Source organism: Saimiri boliviensis, chromosome 18 (assembly GCF_048565385.1).
Source record: "Saimiri boliviensis isolate mSaiBol1 chromosome 18, mSaiBol1.pri, whole genome shotgun sequence".
Taxonomy (NCBI): Eukaryota; Metazoa; Chordata; class Mammalia; order Primates; family Cebidae; genus Saimiri; species Saimiri boliviensis.
This window is the reverse complement of record NC_133466.1, coordinates 36,630,147-36,646,676: the sequence shown is the minus strand read 5'-3', so window position 1 is coordinate 36,646,676 and position 16,530 is coordinate 36,630,147. Positions and strand designations below refer to the sequence as shown.

The 16,530-nt window shown below is 35.0% G+C and overlaps 1 non-coding gene and 1 pseudogene across 1 annotated transcript; one reads left to right on the top strand and one right to left on the bottom strand.

Annotated features, from left to right (window-relative positions):
• Nucleotides 1–3,460: 3,460 nt before the first annotated feature.
• On the bottom strand, nucleotides 3,461–3,614 carry LOC120368482 (U1 spliceosomal RNA; annotated as a pseudogene).
• A 2,919-nt stretch (nucleotides 3,615–6,533) lies between these two features.
• LOC120368492 (U4 spliceosomal RNA) lies at nucleotides 6,534–6,673 on the top strand. Its single transcript, XR_005582603.1, has one exon. It is a non-coding gene; the product is annotated as a U4 spliceosomal RNA (small nuclear RNA).
• The last annotated feature ends 9,857 nt before the right edge of the window (nucleotides 6,674–16,530 follow it).

Here is a 16,530-nt window from a genome sequence, read left to right as displayed (position 1 = left end):
ATCCCTAAATTCTCTACTTGGTATGAAATCAAGCCCAAAGTTTCTGATATAAACATGATGAGGATATGTTTTTGTGGAAATGCTGGCCTTCCTCACTGTAAGGTTTTTACTCTTCTGGGTCATTTTGACCCAATTTCTTGCAGTACAAGAGCTGAAGAGCCAGTCAGAAATTAGAAATGAACATCAACATCTATTGCCAATCAAACAGAGGTTGAACGTAACTGCAATATCGAAGCCACATACTTTTTCTTGGTTAATCAACTTGTGCTTGCCCACCTAAGCCTAAGGAGACTGATAGTGTGTTTTCTTGTCTTTTGACCCAGCACAGTTGATCTGATTTATCTGTAGGAGTTGCTTTAAAGAGCACATTTGATATTAAAAATCTAGAAAAAAATTTCAAATGTATAAACCATCTCAAAGTTCTTATGGCAACATAGTACAATCACTAGACTAAATGATTGGAAATGGCCTGACTTATTACCCATCCTGGGGCACATAAATGTTATGTATGGTCTTTGGTAAACCGGAGATTGAATATCATCATTCGATACTGTATCAAACACAGCAAAAGAAGAAATTACCCAACTTTACCACCACCCCTCCTCCAGGAATATTTTCTATGGATATGGGCTTATGTATCATGACGTCTACAAGGTGGAAACTGAAAAAAAAAAAAAAAAAAAAAAAAAAACTTAATAAATTATTTTGTGTTCACAATGCCAAACAACTAAATTAATTCCCAACAATTCCACTTCCCCTAATGTGCTGACTCTTTTCTTACCAAAGAGATTAAACTGTCAGCTTATTTTTTGTGAATTTGTATGTCTTAAAGACACAGGCAACTTTATATGTCTTAAAGACACAGGCAACTTTATGTCATCCACACACTTTCAAGCTCATTGTTCTTTACTTAAGTAAAAAGTTTAAGTTAATTTGAAAAATTTTATTAGTTAAAATGGGCACTCTGATTTTGCATTTCTTCAAAGTCTGATCACAGCAGATGAAAAGACCCCTGCTTAAGTTGGGACAATTATTTTATTTATTTCTTCTCAATTAAAAGAAACACATATAGCATTTACTAATAGCCAGGCACTCTTCTAAGTACTTTACAAATATTGATTTATTTAATTCTTCTAACTACCCACGAAACGGTTCTATTAAGATTATTTTATAGCTGAGAAAATTGGGGAACAGAGAGATTAGGTGCCTTGCCTACAATAACCCAGCTTCTAATACATCGGATGAGGATTTAATCCTAAGCAGTCTCACTCTATTCTAAGCCTCCTCTATACCTTAATTGCAAATTACAAAAAAAAAAAATTATACTAAAAATGTGACATTGAGCCTAAGAAACTGGGATTTTTTTGTAAAATATATTGTTTTTGTGAGTCCCATTGATTTCTGATGATGTAGCATATAAAAAAATCATAAAGATTAATTTTTATCAACTCATGCAAAAATTTTTTTATGCCATGAAAAATTATTTTTGCCAGCCTAATTTATTTCTCAAGCTCCTGCAACACGGGGATGCTAGCTATTCACTGTTAAGCGGAGCATGAGTGCTGTCTGCTGTTACTTCAGTAACAGGCACATTTATTAAGTGTGATGGTTAATTTTCATGTGTCAACTTGGAGGGTTTGGATGAGATTAACCTTTAAATCAGTGAAATTTGAGTAAAACCTTATCCTTTATAATGCGGCTTAGCCTTATTCAATCAGTGGATAGCCTAAGTAGAATTAAAAGACTAGCCTCTTTGAGCAAGAGAAATTTCTCTAGCACACTGCCCTTAGACTTCATCTGCACCATTGAGTATTTGGGTTTGCAGCCTGATGAGCACACAGCAGATTTTGAATTCTCCAGCCCACATAATCATGCAATCCAATTCCTTATACAGGCATACTCAGAGATATTGCAGATTTTGTTCCAGACCACAACAGTGAAGTGAATATCACAGTAAAGTCAGTCACACAATTTCGCTTATTTTCCAATGCATACAAAAGTTAATTTTTACACTATCCTGTAGTATGTTAAGTGTGTAATAGCATTGTATCTAAAATGGTAATCTACACACACTAGTTTAAAAACTCTAAAAGATGCTAACAATCATCCAAGCCTTCAGTGAGCTGTGATCCTTTTGCTGGTGGAGGGTCTTGCTTTAATATTGATACCTGCTGACTGATCAACGTGATGGTTTCTGAAGGTCGGGTAGCTGTAGCAATTTCTAAAAAATAAGACAATTGTGAAATATGCCACATTGACAGACTCTTTCTTTCCCATATGATTTCTTTGTTGTATATAATGCAGTTTGATAACATTTTACCTGCAGTAAATCTTCTTTCAAAATTGGAGTCAATTCTATCAAACCCCTCTACTTTTTGTCAACTAAATTGGTATAATATTTTAGATATTTTGTTGTCATTTCTATGATGTTCACAGTGTCTTCACCAGGAGTAAATTCTGTCTTGGGAAACAATGTTCTTTGCTCATCTGTAAGAAACAATTCCTTATTTGTTCAAGTTTCATCATGAGATTGCAGTAATTTCGTCCCATTTCAGGCTCCACTACTACTTCAGTTCTCTTGCTGTTTCCACTGTATCTGCAGTGACTTTCACCACTGAAGTTTTTTACGCCTCAAAGCCATCTATGAGGGCTGGAATAAACTTTTTTCAAACTCTTCTAAATATTGATATTTTTGACCTTCTCCCATCAAACATGAATATTCTTAATGGTTTCAAGAATTGTGAATCCAGTAAATCCATTCCAGAAGGTTTTGAATTTATTTTGCCCAGATCCAGTACAGCAATCACTGTCTATGACAATTATAGCTTCAAAAAATATATTTCTTAAATAATAAGAGTTGAAAGTTCAAATTACTCCTTGATTTATAAGCTGCAGAAAGGATTCTATGTTAGCAGGCATGAAAACACTAATTTTTTTTACATCTCATCAGAGCTCTTGGGTGACTAGGTATATTATCAATGCACACTAATATTTTCAAAAGCATTTTTTTTTTTTCCTGAGTGGTAGATCTCAATGGTGGGCTTAAAATATTCGGCAAACCATGCTATAAACAGATATACTGTCATCCAACCTTTGTAGTTTCATTTATAGAGAACAAGCAGAGTAGATTTAGCATGATTCTTAAGGGCTTTATGACTTTCAGAATGGTAAATGAGCATCGGCTTCAACTCAAAAGTTTCCAGCTGCTTTAGCCCCTGACAAGAGAGTCAACCTGTGCTTTAAAGCTTTGAAGCCAGGCCACACCTTTTCCTCTCTAGCTATTAAAGTCCTGGATGACATCTTCGAGCAGAAAGCTATTTCGTCTGCATTGGAACTCTTGCTAATGTAGCCACCTTTGTTAATGATCTTAGCTAGATATTCTAGATAAATGGCTGCAGCTTTTCATCAGCAATTGGCTTTGTTTTTCTTTATTTTTATTTTTATTTTTTAAATTTAATGCCAGGGGAAAACACAAACGCAGTCCCCCGCTACCACAAATTATGCAATCAAATTGGGGAAATTGCAGGGGTCAGCACACCCTGTGTGCAATGGATAAGCCTCGCCCTAGGAAAACTACCTTCGTGATCATGGTATCTCCCCTGCCAGGTAAGTATCTTGCTTCGTTTTTCACTTTTAAGTTCTGTAGATGACTTGTTTCCTCAAACCTCATTAATTGACTTCTGCTAGCTTCAAACTTTTCTTCCGCAGTTTCCTCACCTCTGTCAGACTACATAGAATTGAAGAGAGTTAGGACTTTGCTCTGAATTGGGCTTTGGCTCAAGAGAATGTTGTGGCATCATTGATCTGTCCAAATCACCACATCTTTCTCCGTATCACCAATAAGGCTGTTTGCTTTCTTATTATTCATGTTTATCGCTTTTAATTTCCTAGAAAAAGTTTCCTTTGTATTTACAACTTGGCTGTTTGCTCTAAGAGGCCTAGCTTTTGTCCTGTCTCTGCTTTTGACATGATTCCTCATTAAGTTTAATAATCTCTGGTTTTTTAATTTAAAGTGAGAGTTGTGTGACTCTTCACTTCATTATTTAGAGGTCATTCTTGGCCTAATTCCAATACTGTGTCTCTCAGAGAGTAGGAAGGCCCAAGGAGAGGGAGAGAGACAGAGCAATGGCCAGTTGATGAAGCAGTCCAAACATACATATTTATTAATTCAGTTTACCCTCTTGTATGGTTGTGATCTGTGGTACCCCAAAACAATTACAATAATAACATCAAAGTTCATTGCTCACAGATCAGCACAAAATATATTTTTGTTTCGTGTTACCGTAAAGGAATAATTAAAGCTGGATCATTTATGAAGGTAAGAGTTTTATTTGGCTCATGGATCTGCAGGCTGTACAAGAAGCATGGCACCAGCATCTCCTTCTTGTGCAGACCTCAGGAAGCTTCTAATCATGGCAGAAAACAAAGGGAGAGCAGGTGTGTCACATGGTGAGAGAGGGAGCAAGAGCAGAGGGGTGTTAGATCTTTTTAGACAGCCAGCTCTTACGGGAAGTAATAGAGTGAGAACTCACTCATTAAGGCACCAAGCCACTCATGAAGGAGCTGTGCCCAGAAACCGAACACCTCCTTCTAGGCCACACCTCCAACATTAGGGATCCAGGTTCAATGTGAGATTTGGAGGGAACAATTTCCAAGCGATATTAAACGACATAATAATACTAATGAGAAATTTTGAAATATTGCAAGACATTAATATATGACACAGAGATATGAAGTGAGAACATGCTGCTGAAAAACTAGTGCTGATATACTAGCTCGGTGTAGGATTGCCACAAACCCTCAATTTGTTAGAAGTGTAACATCTTCAATAAATACAGTATGCCAGTGCTAAACTGTCAATCTCTGACTCCCTCTGTCTACACACACACACACACACACACACACACACACGCACACGCACGCCCTTAGTTCTGTTTCATTAGAGAACCCTGACTAATGTTAATATGTGGGCTCATAATAATTTGGTAGGATTTTTTAAAGTATACCTACAATCCTGTCTAATATTAATACATTGTGCTTATTATAATTTGGTAGAATTTTTTCTTAAAATATAGTAAAGAAAACCCAAAATTATATTCCAAAACGAAACACTCAAATAAATGTAACAATGGCATTATTTGGTCTGCAAATTTCACTCTTTATTGAAGGATTTGGATGATAGATACTGATGATGAACAGAAGCATAGCATTTTAAATAGAATGGAGACCATGTGAAAACAATTTAAAAATTTGATTAAACCAGTTGGATGTGAAGAGATGTTCTTGATCAAATGGAGAATTGTGATTGTAGGGGAATGTGAATTGCATCACAACTGAGGGGGAGTGATGTAATGCAGCTTGTAATTCATGGAAATGCTTCTCCCTAAACTGTCGTACAGTTTCTACAATGTGCAGGGCCATATTGGTTGAATTATAACCAGAAAGTACAGTATGTGCAGCTTTGAAGCTATGAGAATGGAAAAATATTAAAATAGAAAAAACATTATAAAGAAAAAACTGGTAAAAATCTGATGTTTGAAATGTGGAAAGTAGAGGGTTGAGGATTCAAAGAATAATATTTAACTTACGGGTCTGAAGAACGTGGAGTTTGGAGTTGGGACTCAAAAAAATGCAACTTGGTTTTGAGACTTCCTTACAATTTCCTGAACGAACTATAATTGATTTTTTGGAACGAATGGAATGGTTTACATGTACTTGAGGTGGACCATAGTCCATTCTACAATAATAAGTAGGTTGTCAGATTTATTACTGTATATGAGTGAGAAAATATTATTAGGAACAAATGCTTAGATTTCTCAACTTTTTAATGTTGACATTTCAAGTTGTAAACCACAGTAAGCAAATATTAATTTTATACTTTCACAATCAAGTATCTATTTCCATGCTTACAATTTTTTTATGATAACTGCTTTTTAGGTTTGGTTAATGGGAATCCACTACTACCTTAACTTGAGGATTTATTAGGTTTGATTTTTAAATGGGAAGTTTAAGTATAAAAAGACATATAGTTAAAAATTGATGGGAATGATCACTAAGAAATGTTTAGTCTTCCATTGTGGATGGATTTACTATTTAAAGTTAAAGTAAACTTTGCTCTAAGTTATTGAGGCAATATACAGATATATGTAGGATTTCTTCCAGAGGTTTGTTCAAAGAATATGGTAACCCAGAATATATTTACTCACCTTGCTTCCTGAAAAGATTCTGGCCATGACAGTATTGAGTTCTACTTCCCTGCTATATAGCTATGGGATCAGTGAATGAGCAGACGCTAATATTGGCAATAATATTTCAATTAAATAGTAGATTAAATGTGGCATTGTTAATTGTCACGTTGTCTATGGAATTGTTCAGGACCCAAGAAAACTATCTTAAGTGTTATTTCTTTATCCTCTCCTGCTCTTACCAAAACATTCTTTGTGACTGTGGAGTTGAAGCTGTCATAAAGGTTTGACTCCAAGCTGGCCTCCTGATCCAGAGCATCATACTGTGCTGGTTTAAGTGCATATACTAGCTTTGCACAGTGGCAGTATCATAGCCATGAGGTTTATCCAAAGCATGATTATTGCTAATTGAAAATGTTTCTCAATACCCCGCCGTGAGAACTGGCAATATAGTCGATATTGGCAATTTTTGATGGTCTCCACAGAGACTGAAAAAAAAAAAAAGAAGAAAAAAATAGAAAAAAATGAACATATACTCTGGACTCAAACTGATATTATGGTCTGTTGTTGACTATCTATGTTAATTTCTATTAAGTTATTTTATTTTATTATGTTTCCATTATCTTGTCTCTACAATGGGTGAAACCATAATACCTACCATGTAGGATTTTTTTCTGAAGATGATATGAGTACCTTATTCTTAGAAGGGAAAGCAAAAGGCAAGATTTAAGGACCTAATCCTTTATTTTAGTAATTCTAGCCGGGATGGTAAGAGAGAAAGGGAAAGGAAACTGAGGTAACAAAAGAGGTAACATTATGTGATGTTTATCAACCTTGGCACGATTTCACAGCAAGTTCCCTAGATGCAAAAGATCCCTTGGCAAGCAGGTTCTCTCTGCGCATGCCAGTACCTGGAGTAATAGGCAGGAGAGGAGAAGGAAGAGGGAAGTCATCTTCGTGCCTCAATCTCTCATTGGCCAAGTTTCCTGTTGGTCAAAGTTCACTCCAGCGTAGCCACAGCTCTCTTGCAAATCCATGTGCTCATCCAGGCTTTGGTGTTTTCTCAAGAAACCTTGCAGAGAGGTTCATGAGAATCTGAGAGTGAATAGAAGACCTAGTGCAGTAGGGCTCTCACAGCAAGAACAGGCTATCAGGGACATCTGAGAAGGCGCTTGAGGTTCTCAACAAAATGCATAAATATTTGCAGCGCATAGAAGAGTCCCTGATGACGGTAATAACATGTGTGTTAGCCTCTGTTACTCTGAAACATTCTGAGGAGGATTTAAAACAAGAATAAGACTTGTCATTAGCGGATTCCTTTCGATAGAGATTCTAATGAAATTTGAATTGTCCCCAGGCTGTCTCTGTTGTCATAGGTTAAACTGAGACATAATTACAACTCCATTTTACAGATTAGAAATCCAAAGAAGGAGCTAGAAATGATCAACTTTTCCAGGTATTTTTTTTTTTTTCAACAAAGAAAAAAGAATAGACTCATTAGAGTAATTTCAGATCAGGCTCATCACTAATTCAGATGATGGTCAATGCAAGGAGGGCTGCTGACCATAGGAGGGAGTGAAATAATTCAGCCCGTTTTGGAATGAATACCAGAGTATATAAATAATAAATGGGAAGCCGTGTTTGCCTTTCTTTGAGTTTCCATTTAGTAGCATTTCTTTATAGCTCTAAGGCTTGTGAATTGCTGAAATGCATTACTAAAAAAGACTAGAGTCATGGAATATGCCATACGAGGTCAAATAGCTATAACTTTTCAGGAGGCAGGCATAGAAAGTTTCTAGTAAATGCCGTTCTGTCTGGCATCACAACGATGAACCAGATCACAACCCTGATGATAAGGATCATCTGATGAACACTACTGGGTACTTCGAGGACAAAAAAATAAATAAAAACACAAATGTATAAACATAAAGATTATTTATGTCCATCCATGACATCTCTCTTATCTCCCATGTCCAACCTACATTCTGGGACTCAAGTAAAAAATTCCTCAAGTTTTTTAGCAAACAATTACACTACAGTGTTTTCAAAATCGTCTGTATGTCAGACACTGACTTCTGTAAATGTGCAATGCAATTTCAAACTTACTATGTAAATCTAGAAGCTGACATAAGAAAATTCATTTTCTATAATTTTAACTGCTTGTTCATAAAAAGAAAAAATACCATTTTGTTACATTCTAATTAATGTCACTAATATGGAAGAGGACCAAAGGTATTGGGCCTCTCTGTTTGCATGTTAAGTGGGATTCCCTCCTTGAAGAAATTTTTGCATTGTCAAGGGATTAAACTGGCAGCTGTCAGGCCGTTCTCATGCAGACTATAGAATTTGCCCCTCCTTCTTCGTGTCTGATGGTGATTTATGCCAGATGCTCTGAAGAAAGTACTGGATTTCAAAATCTTACAGTCAGCAAAGGGGGAGGGAGGTTTACAGAATAAAAAGTGGATGTCTTCAGCATTACGAAAGACTTGAAAGCCCAGAAATCTGTGTTGTTAACATTAATTGTCTAACACACATGACAGAGCGACTATCAAATTAAAGATTCAGAATCCTTGTTTGGTCAGAGAGGCTTTTCTCCTGGTCAAATTGATTGATTTTGAAATGCTTGCTACAAAAACATCAAAGTTTTTTTGGATTGCTTTGCTGAAATAAACATAGATGTGATTACTAAGAAGGGCTCACGGCTTAAAGTTTACTCTGAATGGGTAAATTGTGTGTGTGTGTGTGTGTGTGTGTGTGTGTGTGTGTATGAGTGTTTTAAACATATGGATAATGAATTCTGGAAAACTGGTGTGAAGATGTTTTTACTTTTCATTGTTGCTTTTCTCTTTGGGAATCTAAGATAATTATTATAATTTTTGTTTTTTGCAAGAAACAGTAAGTGAATAAGATTTGATCGAGAATGCATTTTTACCGTCTCAAATCTGTTACTTCATTATTCAGATGCGGATCAATGTAAAAAAAAATGGTCCTAAAAGTATGAACATTATTTATTTTGTAGGTATAGTTTTTGGAACATTTTATTAACTTTATTCAGTCTAGATCTATTTTTTCTAAAACTGTACAAATTTTTCTTCATGTTATAAGATCGTAGGGTTGAAGGTAAACATAAAGCTTAATGTTTACCACAGTAAAGGTCAAAAAATTATGTATCTCTAAAGAACAATTTAATATTGTAGAAATGTGTTAGTAAATTTATATAGTACTAATAGAAATATTGAAAAATAATGTTTACACTGCTGAAAGGCTGGCAAACCTCTTTATATTAAAGAAGAGAATTGTTGGATTGCTATGTCTATACCAACTCTCCTGATGCATACTTATGTTTTAATTTATATTGTTTATATATCTTAACACAAAAATACCCTGCAAGTATATTTTTCAGCAAAAGATAGTTATTGAAATACAGTGATAGCATGATTAACTCTTCAAGTTAACCTCTCAAATCTCATTGTAGGTTTGTTTTATTTTTTGATTTTTCACTCTACAGAGAAATAAGGCACACACTTTTCAAATCTGCTACTAGAAAATGTTGCTAGAACAGGTGCAGTCCCAAGTATTAGATGTAAACACTAAATCATCTCCAACCAAAATCCATCCATCTGTCAATCTATTTAACCTTATATTTGTATTTATATATGCAATCTTGTGTTCCTATTTAAAAAAATAAGCTATGATAGGTATTAACTTAACACTAAGAATTTTAGTTATCTTTCTGGGGTGCAGAAACTTTGTCCCTTAAAATTAGACATGACCAAATGAGTTGTCTTGACCAATGAAATGTGAGCAGAAGCATTTAAGAGCTGGGGTACAATTTACCTTATTTCTCTTCTGGACAATGCAGACTGGATTGCTGAACAAAGATAAGATGGGAAAAGGCCTTCACCAATTTTTGATGGACAATTGGTGTTAACAACAACTACCCCCAAATCTTTTTTGTTTAAGCCACTAAAATTTGGGGGCTATATACTACCACAGCTTAATCTAGCCTATCCTGGTTACCTCAATCTCTTTCTCTTTATCTCTTTTTCTGTCTCTGCTTTTATCTTTCTCATTTTTTTTTAACCCAAATACTTAACAGACTGTAGTATTTGGATACAATAATAATAAAAAAAAAAGCATACCAAAAAAAAAAAAAAGTACAGTGTTATCAACCTTCTTTTTGAAATTGACCATGTAAGATGGAACCGAAAGCCTGTAACTAATTAAATTACAGCTAGAAAGAAAATAGTTGATCCTTTTTCTTTATATATGTTTCCCATGTTTTTCCCTGAAGTACTCTATCTTCCAACTTCCTCTTCCCTAAACCAATCACTAATCCTGATCAGTGACCACTTTCTAATGCCTTTTACCTGAGTTATTTATGTAGAGACAAATCATAAGAAGCAGATCAAGGGAGAGGCACAAAAAGAATGAGAATCAGAAACAACTTGGTATAGAGAAAAACTGGAAATCTGAAATGGATTTCCTCAGTGTTGTTAGAGTGATATCACTTCTACAGATAAGTAATAAAAATGAATCAATAAATTAATTTCTAATTTGTTACTGTCAAAATTTATAGCCCAGTTTATGTTTAAGATGATAAATTTTCTCTCTTCTCAGCATTGAAAATTCTCAGAAAAAAAAAAAATTATATCCTGAAAGTCTAAAATTACCAAATGTCAAGGGTAGAGGAAAGGAGTGAAAGGAATACTCTAAATGCCTTTAGTATCACTTTAATAATCTTGCATAAAATGCTATGCAAGTTCAACACTAAACATAATAACGGCTAGTTCATAATACATGGTCACTGCCTATTTGTGCTTGTGCTTGTGTTCATCACCATTCCGCTATTGAAAAATTAGATTACATTAATTTATGTTTGTTCAGTTTCACACTCTGAGAAAGAGAGCTTATATATCCTCATCAATTTCTCCACGGAAAAATAGTTTTAGTAACGGTTGACTAAGAAAACCAATCACTGACCTGAACATTGTATAATTGAATTTAAAGATTAAACTTGGGTACAGATACCTATTTATACTTAAATGTTATTTGATATTTTATGTCCACAAAGCAAATACTTAATCTATCTTAAAGTGAATCTCTACTCAGCTTTAGAAAATAGAGCTTAGGCCGGGCACAGTGGCTCACGCCTATAATCCCAGCACTTTGGGAGGCTGAGATGGGTGGATCACAAGGTCAAGAGATTGAGACCATCCTGCTCTCGATGGTGAAACTCCATCTCTACTAAAAATACAAAAAAATTAGCTGGGCTCGATAGCACGTGCCTGTAATCCCAGCTACTCGGGAGGCTGAGGCAGGAGAATTGCTTGAACCCAGCCAGCAGAGGTTGCTGTGAGCCTAGATTGCGCCATTGCACTCCAGCCTGGGTAACAAGAGCGACACTCCGTCAAAAAATTTAAAAAAAGAAAAGAAAAAGAAAGAAAATAAAGCTTAATGTTGCAGTCTAAATTACTCTTGAGTTAGTCTTATCTATTTGTTATATATATTTTAAAGGATCAGAAAATAGGTCTCAGGCCGGGTGTGATGGGTCAGGCCTGTAATCTCAGCACCTTGGGAGGCCAAAGTGGATGGATCACCTGCAGTCAGGAGTTTGAGACAGGCCTGGCCAACATGATGAAACCCTAGCTTTACTAAAAATATAAAAATTCGCTGGGCATGGTGGTGGGCACCTGTAATGCCAGCTACTTGGGAGGCTGAGACAGGAGAATTGCTTGAACTGGCAGGGCAGAAGTGGCAGTGAGCTGAGATTATGCCATTGGTTTCCAGCCTGGGTGACAAGAATGAAACTCTGTCTCAAAAAAAAAAAAAAAAAAAAAAGGAAAGAAAAGAAAGAAAGAAGAAAGAAAATAGGCTTCAATTCAAAACTACTCTGAGGCTTACTCAAAGACTCTCAGTAGCTAGTAATATTTAACGAAGGTAAAATAGGTTTTATAATTATTAAATTTGCAGTATAACTGTCTAGGTCTTTTCAAAGTTAATTAAAAGGAACTGACTGGAGATAAATCCAAAACAGCTTGTGCTCATTAAACAACAACAATAACAACAAACAAAATAAAACCAAATCCAAAGAGATGTTTTATATGTTACGTACCTAGGGGAAGTCCATTTGCACTAAAAGTCAAATGTATATTTATTTATTTTATATTATGAAGTGGAGATGGAGTTACAGCTAAAATTTAAACAGGTTGGAGAATTTTCTGTTCTCATACCTGGTCTGAGTTCAAACCCTTCTCAAACCTAATGGTTGATTGTCATCTCAAAAGATCTAGAAAGGCTTGAGAATTTTTTGTAGTGAATGAAGTCAAATCAGTAAGTGTAGTAGTTTAAATGGGTATGTGGGCTGGAGTTACCAGAGAAGTAGTGCTAATTTATAATTCATCCAGACCACACCTAAAATTATTTGAATGAAGCATATTTTGTGGGGGATTATTCTGATGGGCACCCCAAGAATTGAAAACGTATTTTGGTATAATTCCCATTATATTAATATGGCATTCTCATATTAATTTGATATTGTTCCCATTAACAGCATCGGTAGTGAGATGGTCAGTGGCAAACATGAATTTCAACTGCAAAAATATTTGAAGGAGTATATAATGTTTTCATGTTTATTCAATAGTTGTTTTTGTTGTTGTAATTATTTTGCAATCCAAGTGACTCTAAAAACAACTTGGTACCCACAATAAACTTCAGCGTCAAAATGGATGATGTGACACAAAGATGTTGGTGGATTTTGCTATAGAACTCTTTTGTTAGGTCATACACTGGTAATTGTGAAAACTATTCAAATGACAGAGAAAATACAGCTTTAGTTTTCTTGTTTGAGTGAAGAGAGGTCTTTTCCTAACCTTCTCCCAAATCTTGCTGTGTTTCTATTTTCTTCTTAATTGGTCTTCGTTTCTAGATGGACTAAATGACATAAGCGATTTTAATTACTAGGTTCTGAAAATGTTTTCTGAAAAGAAATTTATATTACCTTCAGCGTTATAGCAAATCGTAGTCATTTAGCAGCATCTGCTGCCTGCAGCAGGAGAGCTCAAGAGTGTCAAGGTATACTACGCATTTAGATTCAAAGGTCACGGACTATAGATCACAGAGTTCCTGTCATCAGGGATTCACTTCTTTTTCTTTTGTTCAGTTCACATTTCATCCTACCTCTTCTCAATTTTTCTCCTTGAAAGAGGGGAGATATATTGTAGATCTAATCCGTATTAGCAAAAATGACTTTCATCTTAATTGAAACATTTATTTTTAAGTTCTGTGTTCACAGTTCGGTGTTTCTTTTTCTAATTTAACTTCTTTCCAGACATTTTTAAAATGAAATTGTTACCCTCATAGATAAAATTGTTATTGTGCATGTGTGCATTTAAGATTTGTAATGATTCAGTTTTATGGGTTATAGAAATAGCTCTCTGCGTTACTTATCCTGAATGATATAAAGGTCATAGAATTGATTGCAGTTAAGGGGAATTTAATTTTTAAAAGTAGGTATAACAGTTTAAAAATAACTTAAATTATTTTAAACATAAAATAATAAAAATGTATTAGAAAATTATTTATCTATCTTCTAGAAAACAGACTCTGAGAAGGAGTTGTGCCTGCAAGATATTTCTTAAGAAGCAATTCTGGGACCAACATCTGTGGAAGGGAGAGGATGGAAACAGAGTTGAGCAGAGGAGGAAGCCAAGTACAAATGCAACCCTAACACCTATTCGGCTGAACCCACAATTTTTCTGAGCTTGACTTTTCTATTCCTACATTTATTAGTCATTGAGTAATGTGGGTCACTTGGGAGTAGGAAGGTATCTTAGTTCATATTGTGTTGCTATAAAAAACACCTGAGACGGAGATATTTACTTTTAAAAAGGCCTCACTTGGCTCATAATTCTGCAGGCTGTACAAGAAACAAGGCATTGGCATCTTCTTGGCATTTGGTGAGGGCTCTTGGGATCGAGAGCAGAGAAGGTCAAAGACCAAGTGAGCATGTGTGAAGGTGGACCAAATAGGAAGATGGACCTCACTTTATAACTATCCATTGTGATGGGAACTAATTCATTCCCTCAAGACCTAATCCCATCTCACCAGAACCAGAACAAAAATTCACTCACTACTCAGTAAATACAACCTTTCATTAAAGATCCATCACCATTACCCAAACACCCGCCACTAGGTGAAACGCTACCATATGAGGGATCAAATTTAAACATAAGATTTGGAAAGAACAAACATCCAAACCACAGCAAGACGTCCCCTTGAACAGCAGAGCTCTTCCTCTCTGGCAATCAAGAAGATTGAAGATTACTGGTACACCTTCAGCAGCTGGGCCAACAAGTCCTTCCCTGAGGGTCTACTCAGTGTTATATCACTGGATATGTACATATGTGCTTCATATAGTAGGAATGTATGTATTTATGCTTATGTTTCTGGGTGGATGTGAATAAAGATGACCCCATGCTACTTAAATTTTTTTCAAAACTTTATTATTTCTTTAATGTGTACTCAGGGCCTCTTTAATATTCTATATTGGTAGATTACTAAATAAAATTGATTATTTTGCCTTTTATACAGTTAGAAAAGTAACAATGGTCATGTGGGAAATGAAATCTCAATCTCAGCTTGGAAAAAAAAAAAGAAAATATTTTAATTGAGGAAAACAAACTATCACCTAAACCAGAGCTATGTGTAAACAATTTCACCTAAGATTTATTTTATTCAGTTAAAAGAATCTTGCCTGTGGGGTAAATATGAAACGGCATCATCACTGACAAGTGCTGTGGTCTACATGTTTGTGTTCCCTCCACTCCTCCATATCCATATGGTAAAACCTGATCACCAGTGCAGTCATATTAGAAGACGTGGCCTTTGAGAGGCGATTAAATCATGAGGACAGAGTCCTCATGAATTAGATTATTGCCTTTATAAAAGAGGCATCAGAAACCCGCCTTGTCCTTTTCACCATTTAGGAAGACAGCTCAACTGAAAAGCACTCATCAGACCCTGAATCTGACAGAGCCTTAATCTTGAACTTCCCAGTTTCCAAAAACTAAGTGGCTTAGTTTTCATTTTGTTACAGCAGTCTGAATGGACTAATATAAAATATAAACAGAAGGCAATAGTTACTGTTAAAAATCAAGAAAATAATTAAAATTTTGATCTAATCACAAATACATATATTATTTCTATATTCCCAATATTTTTGGCAGACAAATGTAGGGAAAGATTGAATGAGAAAAAATAAAGTGTAATTTTATATTTATTTTAGCCTTTGAATCAAAATAATACTTAGAATAAGGGACTTACAGGCGCAGATTAAGTAATGGTGGGTGGGAAGAGGAATAGAACACAAGGTATATCTCAAAATGTTTATCTGAGTCATTCTTTGCCAAATCTGAGCTCTATGGGGGAGAGGTAATATGCAAGAAAGAACAGAAGAAGAAAATGGAACAAAGGGTTAGGAAAGATTTAAAAATGAAAAGATAACTAAAAAAGGAAAACTGTTAATGAAAGTAAGCGGTGAGGAAAATGAAGGAACGGGAGGGAAATGGGAAAAGACACCAGGAAGTGATCCTGTGACTTCTTAGTCTTTGAAGCTGTCCTTTGTAAATACAAATTCCTCTACCAGAAAACACTCTGATAACTAATCCAACTTTTCATTTGTCTTTTTTGTGAATGGAAACCCCAGCTATTTGGAGGAGAGTATGATTTTTAAAAATGTTGAAATATTGCAACTTAGATGTAACTAAGTCCCCCTATTAGATATTTCTGTTCTTTTGATGTAACACAAATTTCTGTCTTTAAGTTCAATTTCAAAGAAATAATAGGTTAAATAATGAAAATATCTGTACTTTGAACTGTCAAATAATTTCCACTGTTGACTTCAAACCTAACAATAAAAAGCACACTGCAAGACTCAAATTTCATGCTTGGCATCTTTGTTAAAAATGCTTCTTTGACCATTGCTAAGTGTACAGTTTCTGCAGAGTGACATTACCTGGAGAGAATCAAAATTCTTGATGTCCTGCTGAGTGAATTGCAATCCAGATTTTTAACTTTAATTATGGAAACTTCAGTTTCTTCCTTTATTTAACAGGCAATATAATCATCTCTCATATCAGTCTTTTGATAATTAGATCAGATAATGATTTTGACACATTTAACATAATATCTGGTTAATTCATTTTAGCAGTTAAAATTATTACAGTAAATATTTTTCAATAGATTTAAACATCTAAAATGAAACGTTTATGAAATTTATTGATTCCCGTTACTGCCAATAGCATCTATTCATTCTCAATGGTTGTCAGTAAAATGTTGCCCTCAA